The sequence below is a fragment of the Stenella coeruleoalba genome (assembly GCF_951394435.1).
Source record: "Stenella coeruleoalba genome assembly, chromosome: 14".
In the NCBI taxonomy this organism is placed as follows: Eukaryota; Metazoa; Chordata; class Mammalia; order Artiodactyla; family Delphinidae; genus Stenella; species Stenella coeruleoalba.
In genome coordinates, this window is record NC_137160.1 from 18,705,901 (window position 1) to 18,733,486 (window position 27,586).

Here is a 27,586-nt window from a genome sequence, read left to right on the forward strand (position 1 = left end):
TCACTCGCTTGTAACTTATAATGGAATATAATCAGAAAAAAACTGAATCACTGTGCTGTGCACCTGAAACTAACACAATATTGTAAATCAACTAGACTTCATTTTTAGAAAAACTGTGTCTATAGAGAACAGACCTGTAGTTGCCAAGGGGGAGGGGGATTGGGGGAGAGAAAGATTGGGAGTTTGGGATTAGCAGATGCAGACTATTATACATAGGATGGATAAACAACAAGGTCCTACTGTATAGCACAGGGAACTGTATTCAATATCCTGTGATAAACCATAATGGAAAAGAATATGAAAAAGAATATATATGTATAACTGAATGACTTTGCTATACAGGAGAAATTAATACAACATTTTTAAAAGCTATATTTCAATACAATTTTTTAAAAATCTGTGTCTTGGAGTTTGCATTAATGGTTGGTAAACTCACTGTCTTTTCTAATAGGCCTTTCTCCTTGGTGGGCGGGACAAATGCCGCACTGCAGTCACTCTGGCTGCTGCATGTAACAGATGAGTGAGTCAGGCAGAGATACTGGTTCCTGCCAAAGCAGGACCACGGCCTCATTCTTTTCCCCCAGTGGCCTCCCGTAATTTAATGTATCCTATTTACTTAAGCTCTGGAGGGACTTCCCTGGAGGTCCCGTGGTTAAGAATCCAAGCTGCCACTGCAGGGGCCACAAGTTCCATCCCTGGTCGGGGAACTAAGATCCCACATGCCAAGGAACACAGCCAAAAAAGAAAAAAATAAAAATTTTGAAAAAGATCTGGAATTGTGCAAATTCTGCAGTTTCATTCCTCCTAATAATTCAATGAATGGAGAAAGGCAGTTATGCACTAACATTTATTAGTTGCCTACAGAATAGCATTAAGAGCTAAGCTAGCTAATGGCATACACTGTTTGAGCATCAACTTCTTCACCTGCTAAACCAGCCATAACAATAGCAACTACCTGTGGATTACTGTGAGAGTTAAATGAGATGGTACACAAAAAGACATTAACTATATGCCCGGCACACAGTAGGCAACATAAATGTTAGCTATTGTTTCTTGTTTTTATTTTTAGGAACTAAGCTCAGGGAATAAAAAGATATCAAAAACTAAGAAAAGAATGAGTAACTGTCACAGACCAGAGGAGAACAAGACGACATAATGACAAAATGCAATGTGGTATCTTGCATTGGATCCTGGAACAGGAGGACATGCACAGAAAGACCAATGAAATCTGAATAAAGTCTGGTACTTAGCTAACAGTAATATACCAATGTTGGCTACTTCGTTTTGACAAACTAATGTAAAACATTAACCTTAATAAGGGAAACTGATTGAAGGGTATATAGGGTCTGTACTATGTCTGCAATTTTTCTATAAATCTAAAATTATTCCAAAATTAAATATTTCTTTTTAAAAAAAGGTACCAAGACAAAAATCTTTAACCTTAAAAAACTGAACCTAATAGGGTATAAATTTAAAAAATAAATAAACAGCCAAAATCCAATACTATATATGTACTATAACAAGGCCATAGAAGCAGGAAGGATAGACAGTCAGCTCAGACTGGTATCTGCAAAGTCATGGCCAAGTCACTAAGCAGAGAAGGAAGAAGGGCATTCCAGCAGAGAAAACAGTATTTGCAAAGACTCGGTGGTATGAGAAAGCTTGCAATATTCAAATAACTGCAAGAATTTGGTATAGCAAAGGTGCATAGGGCCTGAAAAAAGAATCGTCAAACCTAGACCTGGAAAGAAATGGGAAGGCAAGGTCATAAAAAGCATTTATTAAAGAACAGCTTTATTGCAAATGAAGCAACCGACAAAGGATTAATCTCCAAAATTTACAAGCAGCTCATGCAGCTCAATAACAAGAAAACAAACAACCCAATCCAAAAATGGGCAGAAGACCTAAATAGACATTTCTCCAAAGAAGATATACAGACTGCCAACAAACACATGAAAGAATGCTCAACATCATTAATCATTAGAGAAATGCAAATCAAAACTACAATGAGATATCATCTCACACCAGTCAGAATGGCCATCATCAAAAAATCTAGAAACAATAAATGCTGGAGAGGGTGTGGAGAAAAGGGAACACTCTTGCACTGCTGGTGGGAATGTGAATTGGTTCAGCCACTATGGAGAACAGTATGGAGGTTCCTTAAAAAACTACAAATAGAACTACCATATGACCCAGCAATCCCACTACTGGGCATATACCCTGAGAAAACCATAATTCAAAAAGAGTCATGTACCAAAATGTTCATTGCAGCTCTATTTACAATAGCCCGGAGATGGAAACAACCTAAGTGCCCGTCATCGGATGAATGGATAAAGAAGATGTGGCACATATATACAATGGAATATTACTCAGCCATAAAAAGAAACGAAATTGAGCTATTTGTAATGAGGTGGATAGACCTAGAGTCTGTCATACAGAGTGAAGTAAGTCAGAAAGAAAAAGACAAATACCGTATGCTAACACATATATATGGAATTTAAGAAAAAAAATGTCATGAAGAACCTAGGGGTAAAGCAGGAATAAAGACGCAGACCTCCTAGAGAACGGACTTGAGGTTATGGGGAGGAGGAAGGGTGAGCTGTGACAGGGCGAGAGAGAGTCATGGGCATATACACACTAACAAACGCAGTAAGGTAGATAGCTAGTGGGAAGCAGCCACATGGCACAGGGATATTGGCTCGGTGCTTTGTGACAGCCTGGAGGGGTGGGATAGGGAGGGTGGGAGGGAGGGAGACGCAACAGGGAAGACATATGGGAACATGTTTATGTATGACTGATTCACTTTGTTATAAAGCAGAAACTAACACACCATTGTAAAGCAATTATACCCCAATAAAGATGTTAAAAAAAAAAAAAAGAACAGCTTTATTGAGGTATCACTGACTTACAGCAGACTCTGCATATTTAAAGTGTGCAGGAATTCCCTGGTGGTCCAGTGGTTAGGACTTGGGGCCCAGGTTCAATCCTTGGTTGGGGAATTAAGATCCCACCAGCCACGCAGCGGGAAAAACTTTTTAATAGATAGATAGATAGATAGATAAAGTGTGCAATGTTCTGACATAAGTATACACCCATGAAACCACCACCAAAACCAGACAATGAAAAATTCCATCACCCCCCCCAAAAGTTTTTTTGTACCTCCTAAGAATCCATCCCTCCTCCTGTTGCTATAGATTGGTTTGAATTTTCTAAACTTTTATGTAAATTGATTCATGTAGTGTTACGGGATGAATCTTGTTTCTCCAAGTGTTCTAACCCCTTATACCTCAGAATGAGACTGTATTTGAAGATCAAGTCCTTAAAGAGGTAATTAAATTAAAATGAGGTCATTAGGCTGGGCCCCAACCCTATATGACTGGCGTCTTTGTAAGAAGAGGAAATTTGGATACAGACACACACAGAGGGAGGACACAGGGAGGAGAAGACGGTCACCTGCAAGCCAAGGAGAGAGGCTCAGAAGAAACCAACCCTGCCGACACCTTGATATCAGCTTTCTAAACTCCAGATTCATGGGAAAATAAATCTCTATGGTTTAAGTCACCCAGCCTGCAATATCCGCCCCAGCAAACTAACACACACAGTATATACTCTCTGCTTTCCTTCCCTCAGTATAACTATGACGTGGTGGGTATCCATATTCTTTTTTATTGCTGTATTCCATCAGATAAATACACAATTTGTTTACCTTTTAACTACTGATGAACATTTGGACTGTTTCCAGTTTCTGATTATTATGCACACAATTGCTATGAACATCCATGTTTAAGTCTTTTTCTGGACACACGCTTTCTTTTAGGTACTACCTAGAAACGGAATTGCTGGATCATATGGTAAATGTATGTCCAACTTCATAGGAAACTACCAAACCCTTTTCCAAAGCAGTTGTACCATTTTACACTCCCATTAGCAATGTCTGAAGGCTCCGTTTCCTCCACATCTTTGCCAACACTGATGTGATGTGAATCTTTTTCATTTTAGCTATTTTAATAATAGTTGTGTAGTGGTCTCTCATGGTTTTAGTTGGCATTTCACAATGACTAATAACATTGAGCACCTTTTCATGTGCTTATTTGCTACCTGTATGTCTTCTTTGGTGGTGTCTGTTCAAATATTTTTCATAGGACTTTTTAGATCACACTAAAGAGTTGGGATTTTATTCTATCTGCAGAAGGAAACCATTGATAGATTTTGAGCAGTGGAGTAACATGATATGATTTCTGATCTAGAAATTTCTGTGTAGATCATCTTCACAGCAGTGGTTAATAGAAGTGAGAGTGGGGCGAGGGGTCAGTTAGGAGGCTGGTACAATAGTGTAAGTGAGGGCAGACGAGAGCTAGGGAAAAAGTGGAGACAACAGAGATGGGGCAAAGTGAGGGGCCAATGCCAGAGATATTTGCAAGTAGAGTCAGGACTTGGTGACTAATAGACTCACCAGTTGGTGTGGCATGAGAGAGACGGAGGGGTTAGGACGTCTCTGTGGGTTTCTGGCTCGAGTGGCTTGGTTTCTGGCTTGGGTGGCTTGGGTCTGATGGGAGCGGGTCATTCCCAATGAATTTAGGACAGGGATTAACCACATTGTTGGTGCCAACTCCAAGATTTTGATTGAGTCAAAACAGGGACATGTGAAGAAGGAGGCTAAAACGTTGGTGAAATGAAGAGTTAAGTAACCTTTTTTTTTTTTCTAAACTTACCACCCTCTTCTCACCATTTGCCAATTTCATGAGTCACTGTCTTCCCGCCAGCCTGGCTGAGCTATAATGGCCCCTCCTCCGAGTCAAGGGCTCCTCAGGCAAGCTTCTATCCCTCTAGTTAATACTTCTTATCAAAGTTATTTATTCCCCGGACTCGGTGGTGAGCTTCTCAAGGTCAAGGGCCCAGTGTTATTTGTCTACTCTCAACGTGTGGCAGAGCCCCAAGCAATGGGCAGGCGCTCAGCAGACTATGTTGATGTAAACTGAGGGAAGTGCAGTAAGGGAACCATGCCACGGCTAGTGACCAACATTTACAGCTCATACTGTGTACTTCACGGAGAACAAACCACTCTCCCAGCTGCCCAAGGTGGGGGGCAGTTTTGAGGAAATGGTGTGAAGTTGAAGAGTTAATAGACTGCTTGAGGGTCCCTCCACCCGCAGGAGAAAATCGGAGGCCCCACCATCCACTCTCCGCCTGCGGATCCAAGTCACGTCCTCTCCAGGACTGCACCACGAACGGGCTCTCCTCCCCTCCCCCGCCGCCAGGAACCAGCCCCAAGTGGCCACAGACGTGTCTGGGGCTTTCTCAACACTACCCACCGCCCAGTTCTCCAGTCTAATCATCTCCCAGCACAGTTCTTGGTCTTTTTTTTTTTTTTTTTTTTTTGCTGTACGCGGGCCTGTCACTGTTGCGGCCTCTCCCGTTGTGGAGCACAGGCTCCAGACGCGCAGGCTCAGCGGCTGCGGTTCACGGGCCCAGCCGCTCCGCGGCATGTGGGATCTTCCCAGACCGGGGCACGAACCTGTGTCCCCTGCATCGGCAGGCGGACTCTCAACCACTGTGCCACCAGGGAAGCCCCAGTTCTTGGTCTTTTAACACGTTCATTCGGAGGCAGCAAGGAGCCACTGCGGGCCCTGGCAACCCCTATAGTGGTTCTGTTTCATGGGGCTGGTGTTCAGTCATCACGTCATGCTGCCCTCAGGGAGGTGGTCTTTTGTTGGAGAGCTCACCAGTGTCTGTTGTTACTCTGGAGACTGACTTTTGTTGCAGACTGGTGGGCCGGGCAGACAAGACTGCACTAAGTGACACAACACAAACAGAATGCTTATAACATTTTCCAGTCTTTCCTTCTCCCCCTTCTTTGCAGAGCTTCCAGAAAACCCCTTCCTCTTGTGTCTTCTCCCTATATTCTCATCCATCCATGAAATCTCAGGAGTTCCGTCTTGCTTTTGGAATTAGTGTGTAGGGAGGTGTCTACAAAGTGGCCATGACCTCCTGGGTTCTCACCTTTCTTCATCCACCTCCCCTTACCTTCCACAGACCCTCTGTTTCCTTGCAACCTTTCTGTCTGGACTTTCATCTCATGATTTAAAACATATATTCTATTTCGCCCACCCGTGTCACTTCCCTCCCCATAGACAAATCTTAGATGTACGGCACGCTTACTGACATCGATAGGGATTTTTCAGCTCCGAGCACACATCGCTGTTCTTCTCAGAAGAGAAAGTCAAAAATTTACCAGCAAAATAACATGGATGACGTGGAGGCCTCATTTTCAGTAATTATAGCGCCACCGTCCCTGCTCCCTAATCAAGTCAAAAACTAGTACTCTATTTGGGGCCCTAATTTCTTTCCTTTCTCATATTGTCCAAAAAAGTCCACCAACAGCCCCTTTTGAACCGAAAGTTATTATGCTTTAGTCTCAAGCCAAAGAAAAATTTATTTTGGAAAGTTTGAATCAAATTTTCTGAGTTACTCATGAAGGAAAAGGTCATGAAAATGCAGTATTTCTGACTTTGTTTTTTTTTTTTTTTTTTAAAGTTCCTGAGTTTTTGGAATTCCCTCCATTCAAAAATCATTTTTCAAAGAAACCTGAACTTTTTATGCCCTCACATTCTCATAACAAACTAATCATAAGCTGTACTTGAAAGAGTGATATTTAAAATGTTAAAGTACATGAATAAACTCTCTGCTTAAGTACCAGCGAATTCATAATACTAATAGGCCGTCTCTTAGTTATGCATATTATTGGCTAGGTATGCAGATAATATAAAGAGTGGGCAAGTCCACAGTAATGTTTATTTATTATCGGAGTGTCTTACATACTAGAAATGTATAATTCTTCAAAGAAATGATGGAGCCGCATTCTAAAAGGGAGCTCCACCATGCATTTCATCACCTTCCAAATTTTCTATGTTAAGAATAAATTAATGAAACTTATTTAAAAGTTGACCCAAAGGATGTTGTAACAGCATCCCCCTTGCTTTCTGTGTTTCTGTCCTCTAAACTATTCTACTGCATGATGGAAATGAGCAGAAGAGACAAATTATCAACTAAACATGTGCTTAAGTAATCTAGCAGTATCTGCAATTTCACATTCCCTTAGGTTGCAGGAAGTAATTAAGCGCTTTCGCTTAAAAGGCCACCTGGGGGCTGCACGGGGTCCAGAAGTTGTGAATAGAGCCATCAAATGACATGATTGGATTGTTTAATTCTATCAAAAAGAACTTAAAATATGAATCGCTGAAGGTAACTCACCATGAGAAAAACCTACTTACAGAAAATCAAAAACAGGTTTGCGCAGCTCTGTATCTGCATAAATCTTGATGACTGTGTCACTCGAGTTTGGCTTTAAGAGCTGTCCCAGACAGCCGGGGGAAGACGCAGCCCAGGTGAGAGCCTCAGAATCAGGACTGCCCGTTCTTAGTTCCAAAGTTGCACGAGGGCACCTCAGAGGCTGTGGAGGAAGCTGAATCTCCGTCAGGGCGATAAATTCTCCCACCCCTGTGCACTTCCTTCCAGAGCTTCCCAGCTCTGTGACCTCAGGCAACACACCTGAAGACTTCAGTTTCCTCGTCTGTGAAATGAGGCTGTCGAAAGATGACTGAAGCCCCTCTAGTCTGTAGTTGAAACCTCTGATTCTCCAAGCAGAGAATTAGATTGAAAGACTATCTGATGATGAGTGGCTTGGTTCTTCTTTTCTTTTCTTTTCTAACATTAATTTCATTTGATTGAGGAGTCAGTGAGTTTAAATAGTTCTGAATTTTACTGAAGAAGCTTGACTGTTTCTCTACCCTGAGAAGTCTTTTTGCTCCAGAACCGACCCCTTGAATGATTATTCTGGATGATTATTGTGACACAACTTGTAATCAGAATTGCTCCTCAATACATGTTAAGGCCAACCTAGTTCTTTTTTTTAACATCTTTATTGGAGTATAATTGCTTTACAATGGTGCGTTAGTTTCTGCTGTATAACAAAGTGAATCAGCTATACGTATACATATATCCCCATATCCCTTCCCTCTTGCATCTCCCTCCCACCCTCCCTATCCCACCCCTCCAGGTGGTCACAAAGCACTGAGCTGATATCCCTGTGCTATGCGGCGGCTTCCCACTAGCTATCTATTTTACGTTTGGTAGTGTATATATGTCCATGCCACTCTCTCACTTTGTCCCAACTTCCCCTTCCCCCTCCCTGTGACCTCAAGTCCATTCTCTACATCTGTGTCTTTACTCCTGTCCTGTCCCTAGGTTCTTCAGAACCATTTTCTTTTTAGATTCCATATATGTGTGTTAGCATACGGTGTTTGTTTTTCTCTTTCTGACTTACTTCACTCTGTATGACAGACTCTAGGTCCACCCACCTCACTACAAATAACTCAATTTCATTCTTTTTTATGGCTGAGTAATATTCCATTGTATATATGTGCCACATCTTCTTAATCCCTTCATCTGTCGATGGACACTAGCTCTTTAATAAGTTCTCCCCAAATGATGTAGCCTGCAACGCGAATTCTTTCCTCTGAACTCCCACACCACTTATGGTCTATAACATTTGTTTGGCACATATATGCTGCCCTTATTATTACTGCTCATTAACACATATGTCCCAGCTCCTCTACTAAATCATAATTACCCTGAAGGCCAGAACCATTATGAGGCAGACACTTTAAAAATCTGATGGGAAAATTAACTTTTTTATATCCCACCATGTCTTCACTGATGCTTATAACCTATGTGGCAGTCTATTAACCTATTCTAGCATTGTTTATATAGACTGTGACTTTCTGTATTTAAAACCTTGTAATACTGCAGCCTATAACAGAAAATTTGAATACAGACAAATGATGACTGGCTCTATCCTCCGCTGAGTCCTCATTTTCAACAAGGAGCAAGCTAAACTCCTTACCTTCTCAAAGGGACACAGATCAGGCTAACCAACAAACCAGGGTATTTCTGGAATCACTGGCTCTGTGCTGAATGGACTGACCAGTCAGAGGAAGCCAAAGTCAACCCCACTGATGTTTAAGTCAGAGCAGACAAGAGCCATTAAGTGTAGCAAAGCCTAGCAGGGTAGAAAGGAACACACACCAAACCACCCCAAACTCCCTGCATCTGGCTGCGTGCCAGCCCCACTGCTTGTATAAATCTCACAGTCCTGGCTCCACATTTCACAGGAATGCGTAATCCCATCCTGGCAGAACGGATGCATCACTCCTAGCAGAGGTGCAAGCTCAGAAGACCAATGAGACTGGCCAGGTAACAAAAAGCTAGAGACTCAGACTCATCATATAAGGCAGGCAATAGGGGGTGGTGGGGACTGGATCAGCTAGAGGACACGTACCCCACCTAAAGGAGGCAGCCGGGCTCAGTTCCTGCCAGCTGACACCTCACAGAAACTCCTGCCCAGTGCTGCTAGAGTCTTCTTCTAAAGAACTAAAAACGTCTTAATTTTTACATGAATGCTCCAATTTTTACATGTTGGTAGTCAATAGGAATTTTTCTGGAATACTGGGTAAATCACAACTGGATACCAGATGTGGCTCAGGGGCCAACACTTTGCAATGTCCAATTTATCTAATTTGTTGTAACTAAATATAGCCTATGTTCCCCAACACATCCAATATTGGTTTTCATCTGTTTTTACGAGAGAGCTCAATTTTTTTCTGCCTCACCTAAATGTTATTTCTGTTTTTCTTGGTGCTGCCCTCCCAAGTCTAGTTCCCAGTTTTTAATTTGTGGGTTCTGATTCTCCGTTCCTGGTTACATCCTCTTAGCAGTTTGGAAGAGCGCTTCTTCCTGTTTTACAGCATAGTGTTCCACTTGTAACAACAATAACAAAATTTTTTTTTACTCCTTGTTTTTCCTGGATTGAAGGTAAAAAAAAAAAAAGTCCCTCTTCATTTCCTTTCCTGACAATGACCAGCATCGTGACTGATGTCAAAAGAACCAGGAGGGGAAAAAACGGGATTAAATTAAGCTTCTTTTGATGCTTAATTTTTTCACGGAGAGAGAAGTGAATATTCTGAAAAATGGTTAAATTTGTTCAAAAAAATACAGAAAGAAGGTTGTTGTTGGTTCAACACCAGGTGCTTTGGTGAAGCGATAAGATTTTTTTAAAAAAAGCAGAGCTTTTCACCAGGTGTATGACATCATTTCACAGAGCCATTTGGGTTTAAATGGAATGAAACTGGGAAAAGAATGCATTTTGCATTTGTAATTCAGTTAAGTAGCTGCAACACATGAATTGGTCTGCTGGTAGTTCCCCATATGTTCTTTTAGTCATGTCAACATTTTCTCCACAACCACTAAAAATGATCACTTTTCTATGAGGCTTAACTTCTTATTCTTATATCTAATTGTTAGGCTTTTTTGCTTTTGGATTGATAATTACTATTACCAGAGTAGTTATATATATAAACAACACCCTGAAAATCATTCATCAAGTACTCATCATCATCAAATAATATTCATGTGCACCTGAGATATATAACTCTCCCGTGGCAGTGCCCAAAATCTTACATACCACGCAAATTCTCATTTAAGAAAGGGAAGGCAACTCCCCCTTTCTGAGATATACACTGGACTCTAAACGGATGATGTCGTACCTTACTCAGATCATCAAGCTATGAGGTAAGAAATGAGTATTCCTGAGGAGAATCACCTTTATTTTTTATTTCAATTACTTGTGGCTTTATTTGAAGAGCTCAATTATTGATATTATAGATAAGATGTCCAAATCATTACCTGAGTATTATATTTTTCAATCCAGTTATAGTTAGATGTTGTTTCATAAATGTAAACAGGGGCCAAAACTACTAACTCTACTTTCACAGTATTTGATGCATTTATCTCTTGCCCTCCATCACTGGACTTTCCACCACACTAATTCAGAATCCCCGTTACCAGTTAAGGGTGGCATCCATGAGCATAAGGTCATTTGCTATGTCTGGATACATATATATGCCCAAAGCTAGGTTCCAACCTCAAGTCATGACTCAGTATCAAGGCATCTCCAGACCTAGAGTCGGGATAATGATCCTAAAACTCCTCAAGGCACTTTGGAGTGGCTGTCAGTCTTAAGGAATGTCTGAATGAGAAATTTCATTTCCACTGAGACCTGCCCTGGATGACCTCATTCTCTACGAGGATCTACATGGGTTGAGACCAATGGCTAGGGTAGGATGGGGATAATTTCCATCTAAAATCACTGGGGGAAGGGGCTGGTATGTTAGGTAAATTGAAGCGAGTACCAAGGGCAGGGGATTTTGCCCTGTTTCCTGTTTCAGAGCTACCTATAGTGAAATCAACCTGTGGATTCAACTTGGATGACGCCCAGAAGTTTCCAAAGCTCTTCCAAAGGGAGTTGAAAGCTTAGTGGAGAAGAGTGGAATGCCCAGGACCAGCCATGATGAGATGGAGAGAGACTTTGCAGTGGAAGCTGGGAGTGACTACCAACCAGAAACCAAAGGAAGATATGGAAGAGACACAGTGGGTCTGTGACATCATTGAGAGCCAAGGAAAGACCACGTCAGCCAGGCAGGGTTGCAGATCCCTAGCTAGACTGAGACACACTGAACCACAGATCAAGTCAACCACCAATTTCATTCCCCGAAGCCAGCAGTGGGACAAAGGGATGTCATCCCAAAGACCAGAAGAGCTGCAAGACTCCAACACCTCTCCCCACCAGTAGGTTGAGTGAGACAAACACTTCCCAAGTAGTATCCAATGCCATTTTGAAGAGGAGTCAAAGACAGCGCAGAAATTATAATATTTATGAGAAGTAATACTTTTTGCGAACTTAACAATGCCAAGTCCCAGTCTAAGTACGTATGCTAATTCACTTAATTCTCCCAACAACCTTTGAGAGACTTTATTATATTATATATTATTCTTATTTCACATATGTATCAATAGAAACAGAGAGAGGGAGAGAGAGAGAGAGACAGAGAGAAAGAGCAAATAATTTGCCTAAGGTCACACAGTTACTAAGTGGCAAAAAAAAAAAACAGGCTGTTTGTCTGTATGGCCCTCACACAGAGCCATTCTATGATGGTGTCTCTCTTTAAAAAAGAAATCTCTGCCCCATGGAAACTTACAAGATGGTATAGGAAATAAAGCTTTTGTACAAAAACTAGTAACCAGGAAGTGGAGTAACCTTACTCTTCCCCAGTAGACCCAGCTGCCATTTTGAAGAAGAGCTGGGAAGAGAGAGAAGTATAGAAATAATGATGATGATAAACGTATTGAACCTCTTCTACGGGCTAGGCATTGTTTTAGGCACTTTAGATGTATTAACTCATTTACTCCTCATTATAACCCTTTGATATAGACCAGTGCTGTCCAATAGATCTTTATGCTAGAAATGTTCTATTCTCTCTTCTCCAATCCAGTAGCCACTAGCTATATGTTGTCTATTGAGCCCTTGAAATGTGGGTAGTACAACTGAAGAAATAAATTGTTACCCTCATTTAATTTTAATTAAATTTCAATAGTCATATGTGGCTAGTGTCCACTGAATTGGATGGCACGGAAGTAGAGTTTTTTTCTAGTTTACACATGAGGACATTGAGGCAGAGTAGCTATGTAATTTGTCAAGGTCACGAAGCTACTCGGTGGCAAAATCATTGCTTAAACCCTGACAGTCTGACTCCGGAGTGCACATGTTTAACTCTAACATTTCCATGACAAATTCTGAGCAATCATCCCAGAACACTGAGCATTACCTAAAGGTACTGTTTAAATGACTGGATGGAATATTTTATTTCTTTTTTCCCTAAACAGTTGGGGCCAGATCTATAGCTGACAAAATAAAGACACTAATTTTCTTTTTAGAGTTTCTCAACTGCATTGTCTGCTCTCCAGTAAATATGATGTGTTTCAAACAGCATGGCTGAGGCTGTCCCATTTGGCCTGGTTGCATTTGAAGGCCTGGATGCAGAGGGCTGCCCAATTATCGCTACTCAAAAGGTCTAAACTGGGAAGGGCATGGCTAGCGCGGGGCACAGCCAAGCCCGTCTAATCAAGGCTGCCAGGATGGCAACTCACAGGTGCGAGGACCCTGGGGTCAAGAGGAAGGGATGAGGGTGAGGGGTCACTGTCAGTAATAACAGTAAATAGAGGGCCAGGAAACTGTAAAGCAGAGCTTGAAGCCCAGACAGAGATACAAATTTGGAGAGTCAAATTGGAAGAATTTTCTTTAATCAGAGGCATATCCCAAAATTGGCAAAATGCTCAGAACAGATACACCAAACCACAAAATTAAAGCCCGCTTGGCCCCCACTGACATCTTGATTGACTTTAAGAAAAGTTTACCTCTCCATGGTTTAATGTCATCTGTGACTCAGTGACTTGTCTGTAAAGTGTTCATAGCTACCCATGACAGAAGTACCAAAATATACCACCAAGTGCTTTTATTGAAATTAAGCACTCTTGTTACAGTCTCTTAGATGCTTTGAGTCATGCACAAAAAGAATGAAATTTGCCCAGTTTTCTGCTGAATTCAATTCCCTGCATCTCACTCTGGGTTCAGGATGGTGAAGCTGAGAGATCAGTTTCTACGGGTTCCATCTTGAAAAATGGTTTTTGCTGGAAATTAAATCAGGGAATCTTTGTCTGAGGGAACAGTTGGGCTTGAAATAAAGCTGCTTTCTCTTCGGAATAAAAGATCATATTAAATTTCTGAGAAAGGGAAAACCATCAGAACACCCTGGAAACCGAGGACTTTTAAGTGCAAGTTTTATCAAAGCGACAGCCAGTCTACCCACTGAAGTGCTCCCGTTGGAAGAAAGATGGCTAAAGATTTATTATGAAGAACAGAAACCTGGGAAAAATTGTGTGCCAAGGGGGAGAATTTTGCAATTGAAAATGTGCGTGTGTGTGTGACATTTGTGAAATTTCACAAAATGTTTCTGCTTTGCCAGGCAGCGTTCACAAAGCCAAACCTTGGAGCTCTGCACAGCACCTAGGCCAAAAGCAATCAGCAGCCCGAGCCCACACAACAGCACATTAGCAAATATGCCAGCTTCCCTCACATCACGCAGTCAAAGAAATGAAAATCGCAACACTCAATTGCACAACTCCCAGAAGATGAGAAAAAAAACAAGATTGAAAAAAGGAAATAATTTAAAGGGCAAGTGATTATTAACAATGGTACATGACTGAGAGATAAGCTTCCATTTCTCAATATAAAATATAGGCCGACTGAGTTTCCAAACTTGCTATGAATATCATCAACCACCCTAAGGAAGTCAAGATTTGCTGTTGTCACCTACCTTGATGGCCTTGTAGGAGCGCTAACAGAAGCCCTGATGCGTGTCCTAGAGCAGGGTCAGCAAATGTTTTCTGTAAAGAGCCAGACAGTAAATATTTCAGACTCTGGGAGCCATGCAGTCTTTGTTGCAAATCCTCAACTCTGCTACCACATTATGAAAGAGCCATAGACAATGCAGAAATCAATGAACATAGCTGTTGCAATTAAATTTTATTTACAAAAACAGGTAGCCAATCTTAGTTTACTAACCTCTGTCCTAGGAAATCTGATAAGTGGAAAGGTATCTATTTAGATACTAGAACAAAATAAAATGTATTGGTAATTGGGGGAAGATATATTTATTTCTTCTAATTCTATGCAAGTCTAATCTAGTCCAGATTTATCTAAGCAAATTCTATCTAACATTTTTATATAAGGACCAGAATGTGGACTAGATAAGATTATAAATTCTCGAGTAAATGTCTGCTTTCCCGTCACTAACCAGTTTAAATGTTTCCTCTGCAAAGGAAACTACTTTAAGCGAATTCAGTTACTTGATCCCTCTTCCTCCCACAGACATTCATTTATAGATCAGTATTACCTTTTCTAAATTCCTGTAGCCTAATACCGTGCCTAACAAATGCAGTAGCTAGATGACTAAACAACCGACTGCACTGCTTTTCATTCTTTCACTTACAGAATGATCAAAATTGAAATCCTAAAATATAGTGAAGAAATATCTTCAAAGTTTAGAAGGAAAAAAATTGGGGATATCAATTCCTAAGCCCAGTACTCAGTAAAGCCAATTACAGATTTTCCAGGACTCAGAAAATGTAACACCCACAAAGCCTTTTAAAAGACTTACTCAAGAGTTTGTGCCAGAAAAATTAAAAACAAATCTAAGGAGGAGAAAGACATGAGATTCAAGAAGCAATGATTAAGTGAAGGATAGCACGAAACTTTCAGCTCGATCGGAATAATTTTTTAGAATGGTGCTTTAAGCTTAATTCAATTATTATTAATCCTTATAAAATAAAGGCAAGATTTAAAACAAACACAAGGTTGAAATGGTATTTCTATCAACTCAGAGGAGGAACTAGAGTAGAAAAGAGGTAAGATGCCAAGTTCCACAGTCTCCTCTTGTTTAAGGAGGAGGTGAGAGACACTAACTAATGTTAGAAATCAATAAAAGGGAACATTTTCAAATATGTTATTACAAAATAAGCATAAGCCCTAGATACAGTGGCAGTATGTATAACTTTCAAACCAGTAAACAAAAAAATAACAGTAAAGAAAACTAAATCACTCCAGGAAAGGGGAAAAACTAATTTACACAAAAATAGGAAGACAACTGGGGATGTCAGAGTGAGACCAAATGTTTCCATTTTCCCAGTAAATGGCAACAGATAAACTTCCCAATTCAAAGACAGAGAATTTCAGATTAGGTTATCCTTTAAACAAAATCCAGGTGTTATCTGTTTCCAAGAGATACGCCTAGAACAAAATGATTCAGAGAGATCAAATATAAAGGGATAGACAAAGATATAGGAGGCAAATACTAATAATATAAAGCAGGGATAGCAACACTTTAGTTAGTAAAGGCAAGAAGCAGTAAATAAGACAAAGGCAGCCGACTCCACAAGGAAAATATAAACTCAGTACATCTAACAGTCGAGTATCAAACTACATTTAAAAAAAAATCTGTTTGAAATACAAAAAGCAATTGACAAATTTAATAACATGGAAAATACACTTCTCTCTCAGTAACTGATAGAAAAAAAAAACACCACAAAAAAAAAGAGAGAGAGAATTTGAATAGCACAATTAACATTCCTGATTTAGTAAATATATGGAAAATTTTGTAACAAAGGAAGCAGAATAAACATCCTTTTCGAATACCCATGGAACATTTATAACACTGATGATATATTTGACCACAAAAAATATTCTCAGAAGTGTTTTTAATAGTAGAAATCATGCAAACCATATTCCACGGCTATAATGCAATAAAACTAAACATTAAAAACAAAAAATGGTCAAATTAAAGTCTATCCACTGGAAATTTTAAAGCGTTTTCTAATTAGCCTGGGATTAAAAAGAAATTCATGATTTATATTACAGACTATTTATAAAGTAATAATACTAAGAGCACCACACATCAAAATTTAGGGGCCCTTAGAATCTCATGGAAAGCAAGAAAGGAATGAAAACAAGTGAACTAAGCACTCACACTAAAAGCTAAATAAAGGGCGTCCCTGGTGGCGCAGTGGTTAAGAGTCCGCCTGCCGATGCAAGGGACACAGGTTTGTGCCCCGTCCGGGAAGATCCCACATGCCGCGGAGCGGCTAGGCCCGTGAGCCATGGCCGCTGAGCCTGCGCGTCCGGAGCCTGTGCTCCGCAACGGGAGAGGCCACAACAGTGAGAGGCCCGCGTACCACAAAAAAAAAAAAAGAATAAAAAAAGCTAAATAAAGAACAAATGAGTCTCCCCACACACGAAAAAAGGATAAAAACCAGATGTGAATATATAAATAGAGATAGAGATATAAAATAGAAAAGAAAAGAGTTTATTTGGTCAATCAAAGCAAAGAATTGTTACTTGAAGAGTAAGTAGGACTAATATGATTGGAAAAAATAAAAACACAAGTAACAGTAGAAATAAAAGGTACTTAACTATAGGTATAATAAATAGGTATAATAAATTTTAAAACCTTAAGAAAATACTACATGAGGTTTATGCAAATATACCTGAAAATGTAGATGAAATGGATAATTTTCTAAGTTGTGTGGTGCTCTCAGTATTATTACTTTATAAATGCTCAAAACTGAGTCAAGAAAGGCCAAAAAAAAAAAACCTGACTAAATCAAAAACCATAAAATAAATTGAAAATTTAGTCAAAGATCAATCCCCTTCTGGTTTTGTGTAATTGATACTTCAAAAAATAGTAAATAATATTAAATAGTAATAGTAAATAATTAAACAATTAATAGTAAATAATGAAATAAATTATTTTATTTATTTCACACCAAAAAATAAAAGTGTTGAAACTTATCATAAGGTGAGCAAAACCCCGATATCAAAATTAGGAAAGAAAGCTATGCATCAGCCTAACTTGTGAATATAAATACAAAAAATCCTAAACAGCATATTGTTAAATTGACTCTTGTAAGGTATTAAAATATAAAACAAAGTATACCAAGGAAGGTTTATCCCAGAACCATGAGGATAATTCAAAATTTAAAAAATAACGCTGCAATTTAGTGTCTTAATAAATTAAAGATAACTAATGATTATCTCAATCTATGCTAATAAATTATATACTAAAGTTCAATATTTTTTTTCCAAATGTAGAAAACACCTCCTTAACTTGATGAAGGCTATCAATCAGAAACTGATAGCTACCATTACACTTGATGGTGGACATTAGACACACTGCCATTTTAGAATAAAATAAAAATGCTTGCCATGACTACTATCACAGAATACTATGTGCTGGGTACATAGTATGCAAGACAATAAGATATGAGCAATAAATTATACAAATAATGAAATTGAAAAGATAAAATTTCATTATTTGAGGACAGTATGACTATCCAACATATCTAAAAAATCCAAGAGAAGCAATGGAATAATTTTAATACAAGTAAGAGAGTTCAATTAGATTATCAGATAAAACATCAAAATTTAAAAATAGGGGCTTCCCTGGTGGTGCAGTGCTTGAGAGTCCACCTGCCGATGCAGGGGACATGGGTTCGTGCCCCGGTCTGGGAAGATCCCACATGCCGCGGAGCGGCTGGGCCCGTGAGCCATGGCCGCTGAGCCTGCGCGTCCGGAGCCTGTGCTCCGCAACGGGAGAGGCCACAACAGTGAGAGGCCCGCGTACAGCAATAAATTAATAAATAAATAAATAAATAAATATAATCTGTTCTCAACACCAACAATAACCAATAAGAAAATGTAGTTTAAAAGAAAAAACTCCATTGAAAGACCAACAGAACTATAAAAAACAAAACTAATAAGAACTGATAAAACTAATAAGAAGTATGCAAGGTATTGATGAAAATTATAAAACTTTTTTCAGGGCCATAAAAAATCTGACTAAAAAGAAAGATTAGCCGTAATTATGGAAGGTAAGAACCAGTATTGTAAAGCCATCAGTTATTCTCAAATTAGTCTATCCATTTAATGCTCAAAATCTCAATTGAGACATTTATTCTAAACTTCAATCTGAAGAGAAAATGAGCAAGAATAGCCTCAACATTTTTGGAAAATAAATAAAGTTTTAAAGCAAGAGCAAAACTTACTGTAAAACTATGGTAATCAAAACTGAGTGGCACTGGCATAAAGATAGATATGCAGATCAATGGAACAGAATAGAGAGTCCGGAAATAAACACTCACAGGTATGGTCAAATGATTTTTTACAAAGTGCCAAGATCATTCAATGGGGAAGGGACAGTCTCTTCAACAAATTGTGTTGGAAAAATTGGATATCCACATACAAAGAAATGCAAGTGAACCCTTATCTTACATTATAGAACTACTACATGATCCAGCAATTCCAATTCTGGATATACATTCAAAAGATGTTGAAGCAGGGATGCAAACAGATATTTATACACTCATGTTCATAGAAGTTTGTTATTCACAATAGCCAAAAGGTGGAAGCAACCCAAATGTCTATCAGTGGATAACTGGATAAACAAAATGTGATACATACATACAATGAAATATTATTCAGCCTTAAAACAGAAGGAAATTCTGACACATGCCACAACATGGATGAACCTGAGGACATTATGCTAAGTGAAATAAGCCAGTCACTAAAGGACAAATGTTGTATGATTCCACTTACATGAGGTCCCTAGAATAGTGGAATTATATTATAGAGACAGAAAGCAGAATGGTAGTTGTCAAGGGCTGGGGGAGGGAGGAATGGGGAGTTAGTGATTAACGAGTGTGGAGTTTCAGTTGGGGAAGATGAGAAAGTTCTGGGGATGGATAGTGGCAATGGCTGAACAACAGTGTAAATGTTTTAATACTACTGAACTTTACAATTTAAAATGGTTAAAATGGTCAATTTTGTATTATGTGTATTTAACCACAAAAGAGAAAAAAAGAGCAACCTGTTTTACTAGATATCAAAATTTATTATAAAGCTACAAGAATCAAACAGTGTGGTACTGGCAGAGGTGAAAATAATCAACATAATAAAACTAAATGTTCAGAAACAAACACTGGTGTTATGGAAATGACGTATGTGATAGAGATCATATTTAAATCTATGAAAACATACTGTATAGGCTCTACAACAGTTTGTGGCAATTGGTTTTCCATTTGAAGAAAACAGAATGAGGCAGTTACTTCATGTCAGACATAAAAATAAAGTCCAGATTAAAGATACTATATGTATATATGAATATATGCATGTGTGCACACACACATATATATGCACATATAACACAAGAAACTATAGTGACTATCTTATGCCTTTAGGATACATTAGCCTATATATATGATGTTAGCATACTAGATGCTATTAAATAAGTAAAAGAATTACCAACAACTTTTACTGGCAAAATTGTGGGAAAATAGGCACTCATATCCTATTGATGCCATATTATTACAATGTCTAAAGAAATACAGCAGTAACTTTTAGAGTCAAGAATGTATTACTCTGTCCTAGCCATCCCATTTCGAATCTAACAGAAATAAGAATACTAATAAGTAAATAAGGGTACAGTCAGCCCTCTGTATCCTTGTGTTCTGCATCCAGGGATTCAACCAACCATGGATTGAAAATATTTTTTAAAAATTTCCAGAAAGTTCCAAAAAGCAAAACTTGAATTTGTTGTTGGTGGCAACTATTTACATAGCATTTACATTGTATTAGATATTATATGTAGAGATTATTTAAAGTATACAGGAGAATGTGAGTAGGTTATATGCACATACTATGCACCATTTTATATAAAGGACTTGAACATCCACAGACTTTGGTTTCTGAGAAGATCGTGGATATTGAGGGGTGAGTGTACTAGTACTTGAAACTATATGTACACAGGTGTTCATTGTTGCACTGTTTACAACAGCAAAAAGGTAGAAACAACAGGAATGTTGATCAAAAGAGGAGAGGAATGGTTGGATAAATAACAGTATATTCCTCATCCAGAATATTACATGGCCAACTTTAAAAATTACAAATGAGTTAAGGTCAGTCCAAATGAGTTAAGCTCCAAAAGCATCCACGACATATTTGTTAAATGAAAACATTTTTCAGGGGAATGCGTTATTGGGGGAGAGTGGAAAGATAAGCTCCACTCATGAATCTACAATTTCTACAGAATATACAGCTGATATAATGTTATGTTAGCAAAGCGGGGGCTTGATTGAAGAGGGGGGGAGAAGAGATTGTTTTATTGTAGACATTTCCATATTATTTAAATGGCTACCATTAGCTTCTGTCTTCTACAATAAACAAATACTCTTACAACCAACAAAAAAACGAGGGAGTGGGCAATGGAAATGCCCAGCGAATTACACAAATATCCTTCATAGGTATCAGGTTCTGCCTCTTAGAGATTTCTGGGAGAGTGCGAAAAACAACACAGAGCTCTGGGGTACTCCCTGGGGTTGGGTCCCCAAGTCTCCCCCTGCATAAGCCTCTACTCTGGTGCCTTGAAGAAGGATTCTCTTTCTTGCATGATGATGGGCCAGGACCTGGCATTTGAACATTGTAATCTTCAAAGTAATCTCTTAAACCCTCTTTAACTCTGGGCTCTTAACCCTGTGTTTACTCTGCTGTCACGTTTTTTCCCCCAGAATTTCTCAACCTCAGCACTACTGACATTTTAACGAGCGAATTCTTTGTCACGAGACAAATATCCTGTGCACTGCAGGATATTTAGCTGCTTTCCTTGCCTCTTCCCGCCGCATGCCACTAGCACCCTCTCCCCAAATTACAACAACCAAACCACATCGCCAAGGGTCCCCCGGGAGCGGGGGAGCAAAACTGCCCCAGTCGAGAGCCACTGGGCCCAATCAGCAGGACCAGGGATCTTGACCAGGGAAACTAGTGATTCTAGTTAAAAGGCTTCACTCAACTACCTAATCCGTTAAGTAGTAAGCTATTAAGAGTCCCTACACACACAAAAAATTACATAACACATAAAAGTGTTCTGGATTATTTTTGTTCCATCAGTTCACATCTTATCTTTAGAAATAAAATCTTAAAAGAGGTAAACCATATTATTTGTGTTAAAAGTGAGAATAGAAACCCATCATCTCTTGGATGTCACCAGTCTGCTCCCAGGACACAAGAAGAGCTTACTGAAAGGAAAACCTTTGAATCTACTGGAGTTGACAAAAGAATACCCTCTGTGGCTAAGAAAGAAAACATATATAAGTGCCTGAAACTCAAAGGTAATATTTATTACATGCATCAGCTTTATAGATTGCTTCCAAATCTTTAGGAATCATAGAAGAATTTAGAAGATAAAGTCCTAGCTGTTGTGACTTACAACATATAACATACAACACAGAAAAAAGAGAGAGAGCCATGCATATTTTTAAAAAACCCTCTGAGTAGCAGGGTTTTAAAAAGATTTTCTTTTTAATCACGAAGCAGAGAATGTCTTTACCAGATAGCAGTACATGCTCCAGCTTCAGCACCTCTTCCAAAGAGCTAGGACAAGCGGTTTATTTATTTCTTAAAGCCATTGCCATGTATTTGTGAAAAACAGAGTCAAGGGCTACGAACTTTACAGGGCTACAGACCAAAGGTGGGGAGAGTGGAGGGGGTAACATTTCTCAATGGAGAATGGTGATAAGGTCGCTCAGACTTACAGGAAGTCACAAGTTGTTTTTAAGCCCCAAATGGCAGCTGTTTGGGTTTGAAAGGTTTATTGAAAGTGGACATTATTTACACCATGTTCATACAAAAATACAAGCAGTGTTTCCCCAGCACCTGTGGCAGATGTTTAAGGGGAAAAACTGAGCTCACATAGCCTCAAGAATCATAAACATGCCAACCTTTCCCAAAATAATACCTTTCTTTATGGCAAGTCCAGCCTCCCATTTCGTGCTGGCTCTCTTATCATGATTTGAACTTTGATGAACTGCCTTTTAACACACCTCTTGGCTATGAAACTGTCAGGTCTTATGAGCTAAATAGGTTCCATCCTGGTCAGTGCCACAGTGGACATGCTCCAAAGAAAATCACACTGTTGTCTTACAAACTAGTAACTCAGAAAGAGGTGTGTGAGACTCTGAAGTGGTCAGAACCCAAGTTTCTGGCTTCTGGAAGAAAATTTTAAAAAGCAGAGCTGCAGGTAACCCTGTCGAGGCAAATAACTTGCTTCCAGGGGAGAGTTCTCAATATGGGGTTCATAATAAGTCAGTGCCTGTATTTTGGTTCCTGGCACAAAATGATGATTTACCTATTGATTCATCTTTGTTCTCTCATTTTATTTTTAAAAATTAATTAATTTATTTATTTTGGGTTGTGTCAGGTCTTAGTTACGGCATGCAGGAACTTGCGTTGCAGTGCCCGGGCTTCTCTCTAGTTGTGGCACATGGGCTCAGTAGTTGCAGCACATGGGTTTAGTTGCCGCATGGCATGTGGGATCTTAGTTCCCCGACCAGGGATGGAAATGGCATCCCCTGCATTGCAAGACGATTCTTAACTACTGAATCACAAGGGAAGTCCCTGCTCTCTCATTTTAAACATTCTTTTCTTTTCATTTACTTAAATGAATTTGGTCTTGGTCTGACTGGTTGGTTTAGCTGATTTTGCTCTGGTGATTAGGAGTCAAGACTGGGGAGAGGGAATTTTACAGCCTTGTCACTTACGGTTTGCATGAGTAGGGAGGCTGTATACGGTGACTTGGCCAAGCTGAAGTGGTCTGCAGGTCAACACATTTGACAGCCATTTCTCCCAGGCAATGGAACTCACAGGGTGAAAGCACCAAGGGGTCATTCTATGTCCTATGACATACACAATATATTATCACCATAATAATATGATGCCTATATTGACGTCTTACGGAGTCTTTGGTAGTACCTGAAACAGTCACATGCCCTTCAAGGTGCATCAGAGCACCCTGAAGAGTCTTTATGATCCTTAAAGTTCTCAGCTTACCAGGGAGTCACACTGGCATCAAAGATGGCATATAAGTTGAAGATGGAGGACTCACAATTCATGAACCATTCTTCTTCCAGGCTCTATTCCTAAACAAAATCCCCTCCCTAGACTTCCCTGCTCAGAATCCTTCATTCTCAACAAGCTCACACCTAGGCAAAGAGAATATCTCCTTTGTTCACATTATAAGGAGCAAATTTTCTTCCACTGAAAACTGGTGATTCAACCCAGGCCCATTTTGGACATGTCTGACTGCAACTCAGGAGACGCTCAGCTTGAACAACATGACTGATTCTAGAATCAGCTTATGCCTGAGGGAGCTGGAGGGGAAAGGGCCAACTTCAGAAGCTACTTGATGTTGGAGCCAAGGCTAGAATTCCCATCTCCTGTCTCCCAGAGCTGTTGCCAACTGCATCCTTTCTGGAGGATGCTCACTGAGGAAACACACTTTTCAGTACACCTTTCTCCATCTAAGACATGTGAAGGCAGATAAAGAAGGGTTTATGCACGATTCTCATTATTTTAAAGTTTTAGTGCTCTTGATATAAATGTCTTTCTAAACAATTGTTTTTCCTCTGATTTATCACTTAGTTGAGGCTATTTCCTCTGGCAGCCTTGGGGAATATTTCTCCTTCTATGTGTTTGTGGTGGAGGGTAAAGGGAGGAAGAATGAGCCTGGTAATCACCCTGTCAGAAGCCTACTTCAACACAACTCATACTGGAAAGAGAAAACAACTGTGGACTCAAACTCCATGTAGTGGGTGGGTTATTTCCAGCCAATTTTAAAATAATACTTGCCTTGCTGCCTTCTAAAGAAATCTCAACAACAAATCAAAGAAAGGAAACCACCAAGCACCTCATTAGAGTTTGATAATCACTAGAAATGGAAAGACATATTTAGATTCCTAATAACTTAAGTGAAAGTAAGGAAATTAGCCAAAAGGTGTTTTCAAAGGAAGCTGGTAGGTGAGAAGAAGGTGGCATTGGCAGCTATAAAGCTCTATAAAGTCCTCAGTCTCACTAAGAAGCATGGTTGGAGTTTCCCCTCACACCTTCCCCATTTACTTTTCAAGGTTGCCCCTGATATTCTTTGAAACCTGATTTTGCCTGAATATAATTGCCGATGGAAGGAGTGTAGAGACCTACACAACCCCTAGGGATGGCCTTTGAGCACACAGTACAAGTTAGTAATGTACAACTAACCCTCTACCATGGTGTAATGGCACTAAGACACCAGATATTTCACTGTTTTTGGTCTTGTATTAAACTTCTCAGCTAATTACATCTGGTTTGCTGGTGGGGAAGTCGGAGGCAGAGACATTTGCAATTAAAGAACAAGAACCAATGGGTACCGACTTCCTTAGTGGTCCACTGGTTAAGACTTCGCGCTTCCACTGCAGGGCATACAGGTTCGATCCCTGGTCAGGGAAATAAGATCCCACAAGACAGGGGGCCAAAAAAAAAAGTAAATAAATATAGCAGATAAAGATGTAGGATGAGAGGGCAGACAGCAGAAGCAAGAAGAGCTACAATCCTGCAGCCTGTGGAACGAAAACCACATTCACAGAAAGATAGACAAAATGAAAAGGCAAAGGACTATGTCCCAGATGAAGGAACAAGATAAAACCCCAGAAAAACAATTGAATGAAGTGGAGATAGGCAACCTTCCAGAAAAAGAATTCAGAATAATGATAGGACCTCCAAAAAAGAATGGAGGCAAAGATTGAGAAGATGCAAAAAATGTTTAACAAACAGCTAGAAGAATTAAAGAACAAAACATCTAGAAGAATTAAAAACAAACAAACAGATGAACAATACAATAATTGAAATGAAAAATACACTAGAAGGAATCAATAGCAGAATAACTGAAGCAAAAGAAAGGATAAGTGACCTGGAAGACAAAATGGTGGAATTCACTGCAACAGAACACAATACAGACAAAAGAATGAAAAGAAATGAAGACGGCCTAAGAGACCTCTGGGACAACATTAAATACACCAACATTGGCATTATAGGGATCCCAAAAGGAGAAGAGAGAGAGAAAGGACCTGAGAAAATATCTGAAGAAATTATAGTCGAAAACTTCCCTAACATGGGAATGGAAATAGCCACCCAAGTCCAGGAAGTGCAGAGAGTCCCAGGCAGGATAAACCCAAGGAGAAACATGCTCAGACATGTAGTAATCAAGCAAAAAACAATTAAAGACACAGAAAAATTATTAAAAGCAACAAGGGAAAAATGACAAATAACATACAAGGGAACTCCCATAAGGTTAACAGCTGATTTCTCAGCAGAAACTCCACAAGCCAGAAGGGAGTGGCACAATATATTTAAAGTGATGAAAGGGAAGAACCTACAACCAAGATTACTGTACCCAGCAAGGATCTCATTCAGATTTGATGGTGAAATCAAAAGGTTTACAGACAAGCAAAAGCTAAGAGGATTCAGCACCACCAAACCAGCTCTACAACAAATGCTAAAGGAATTTCTCTAAGTGGGAAACACAAGAGAAAAAAAGGACATACAAAAACAAACCTAAAACAATTAAGAAAATGGTCATAGGAACATACATATCAATAATTTCCTTAAATGTGAATGGAAATGCTCCAACCAAAAGACACAGGTTTGTTGAATGGATACAAAAACAAGAACCATCTATTTGCTGTCTACAAGAGACCCAATTCAGACCTAGGACACATACAGACTGAAAGTGAGGGGATGGAAAAAGATTTTCCATGCAAATGGAAATCAAAAGAAAGCTGGACTAGCAATACTCATATCAGACAAAATAGACTTTAAAATAAAGAATGTTACAAGAACAAGGAAGGACACTACATAATGATCAAGGGATCAATCCAAGAAGAAGACATAACAATTATAAATATATATGCACCCAACACAGGAGCACCTCAAGACATAAGGCAAATGCTAACAGCTATAAAAGAGGAAATCGACAGTAACACAATAATAGTGGGGGACTTTAACACCTCACCTACACCAATGGACAGATCATCCAGACAGAAAATTAGTAAGGAAACACAAGCTTTAAATGACACAATAGACCAGATAGATTTAATTGATATTTATAGGACATTCCACCTGAAAACAGCAGATTACAATTTCTTCTCAAGTGTGCATGGTACATTCTCCAGGATAGATTAGATGTTGGGTCACAAATCAAGCCTCAGTGAATTTAAGAAAATTGAAATCATATCAAGCATCTTTTCCAACCACAATGCTATGAGATTAGAAATAAATTACAGGGGAAAAAACCCATAAAAAACAAAAACACATGGAGACTGAACAATACATTACTAAATAACCAAGAGATCACTGAAGAAATCAAAAAGGAAATCAAAAAATACCTAGAGACCAAAGACAAAGAAAACACGACGATCCAAAACCTATGGGATGCAGCAAAAGCAGTTCTAAGAGGGAACTTCATAGCAATACAATCCTGACTCAAGAAACAAGAAAAATCTCAAATAAACAGTTTAAACTGACACCTAAAGGACCTAGAGAAAGAAGAACAAACAAAAACCAAAGTTAGTAGATGGAAAGAAATCATAAAGATCAGAGCATAAATAAATGAAATAGAAACAAAGAAAACAGTAGCAAAGATCAATAAAACTAAAAGCTGGTTCTTTGAGAAGATAAAATTGATAAACTTTTAGCCAGACTCATTAAGAAAAACAGGGAGAGGACTCAAATCAATAAAATTAGAAAGGAAAAAGGAGAAGTTACAACGGACAACACAGAAATACGAAGTGTCATAAGAGACTACTACAAGTGACTCCATGCCAATGAAATCGACAACCTGGAAGAAATGGACAATTCTTGGAATTCAGGTATATAACCTTACAAGACTGAACCAGGAAGAAATAGAAAATATGAACAGACCCATCACAAGTAATGAAATTCAAACTATGATTAAAAACTTCCAACAAACAAAAGTCCAGGACCAGATTGCTTCACAGTTGAATTCTATCAAACATTTACAGAAGAACTAACACCCATATTTTTCAAACTCTTCCAAAAAATTGCAGAGGAAGGAACACTCCCAAACTCATTCTATGAGGCCACCATCACTCTGATACAAAAACCAGACACAGATACTACAAAGAAAGAAAATTACCGACCAATATCATTGATGAATATAGATGCAAAAATCCTCAACAAAATACTAGCAAACAGAATCCAACA

The 27,586-nt window shown here is 39.2% G+C and overlaps 1 protein-coding gene across 6 annotated transcripts in view; it reads right to left on the bottom strand.

Moving 5' to 3' along the window:
* Positions 1-27,586, bottom strand: part of LOC307197211 (uncharacterized protein) — a 471,902-nt gene that overhangs the window by 267,425 nt on the left and 176,891 nt on the right. For all 6 annotated transcript variants that reach the window (XM_079942947.1, XM_079942946.1, XM_079942945.1 and 3 more), the window contains one exon: positions 14,268-14,337. The gene's annotated coding sequence lies outside the window, so the exon portion shown is untranslated. The remainder of the gene's footprint in view (positions 1-14,267; positions 14,338-27,586) is intronic.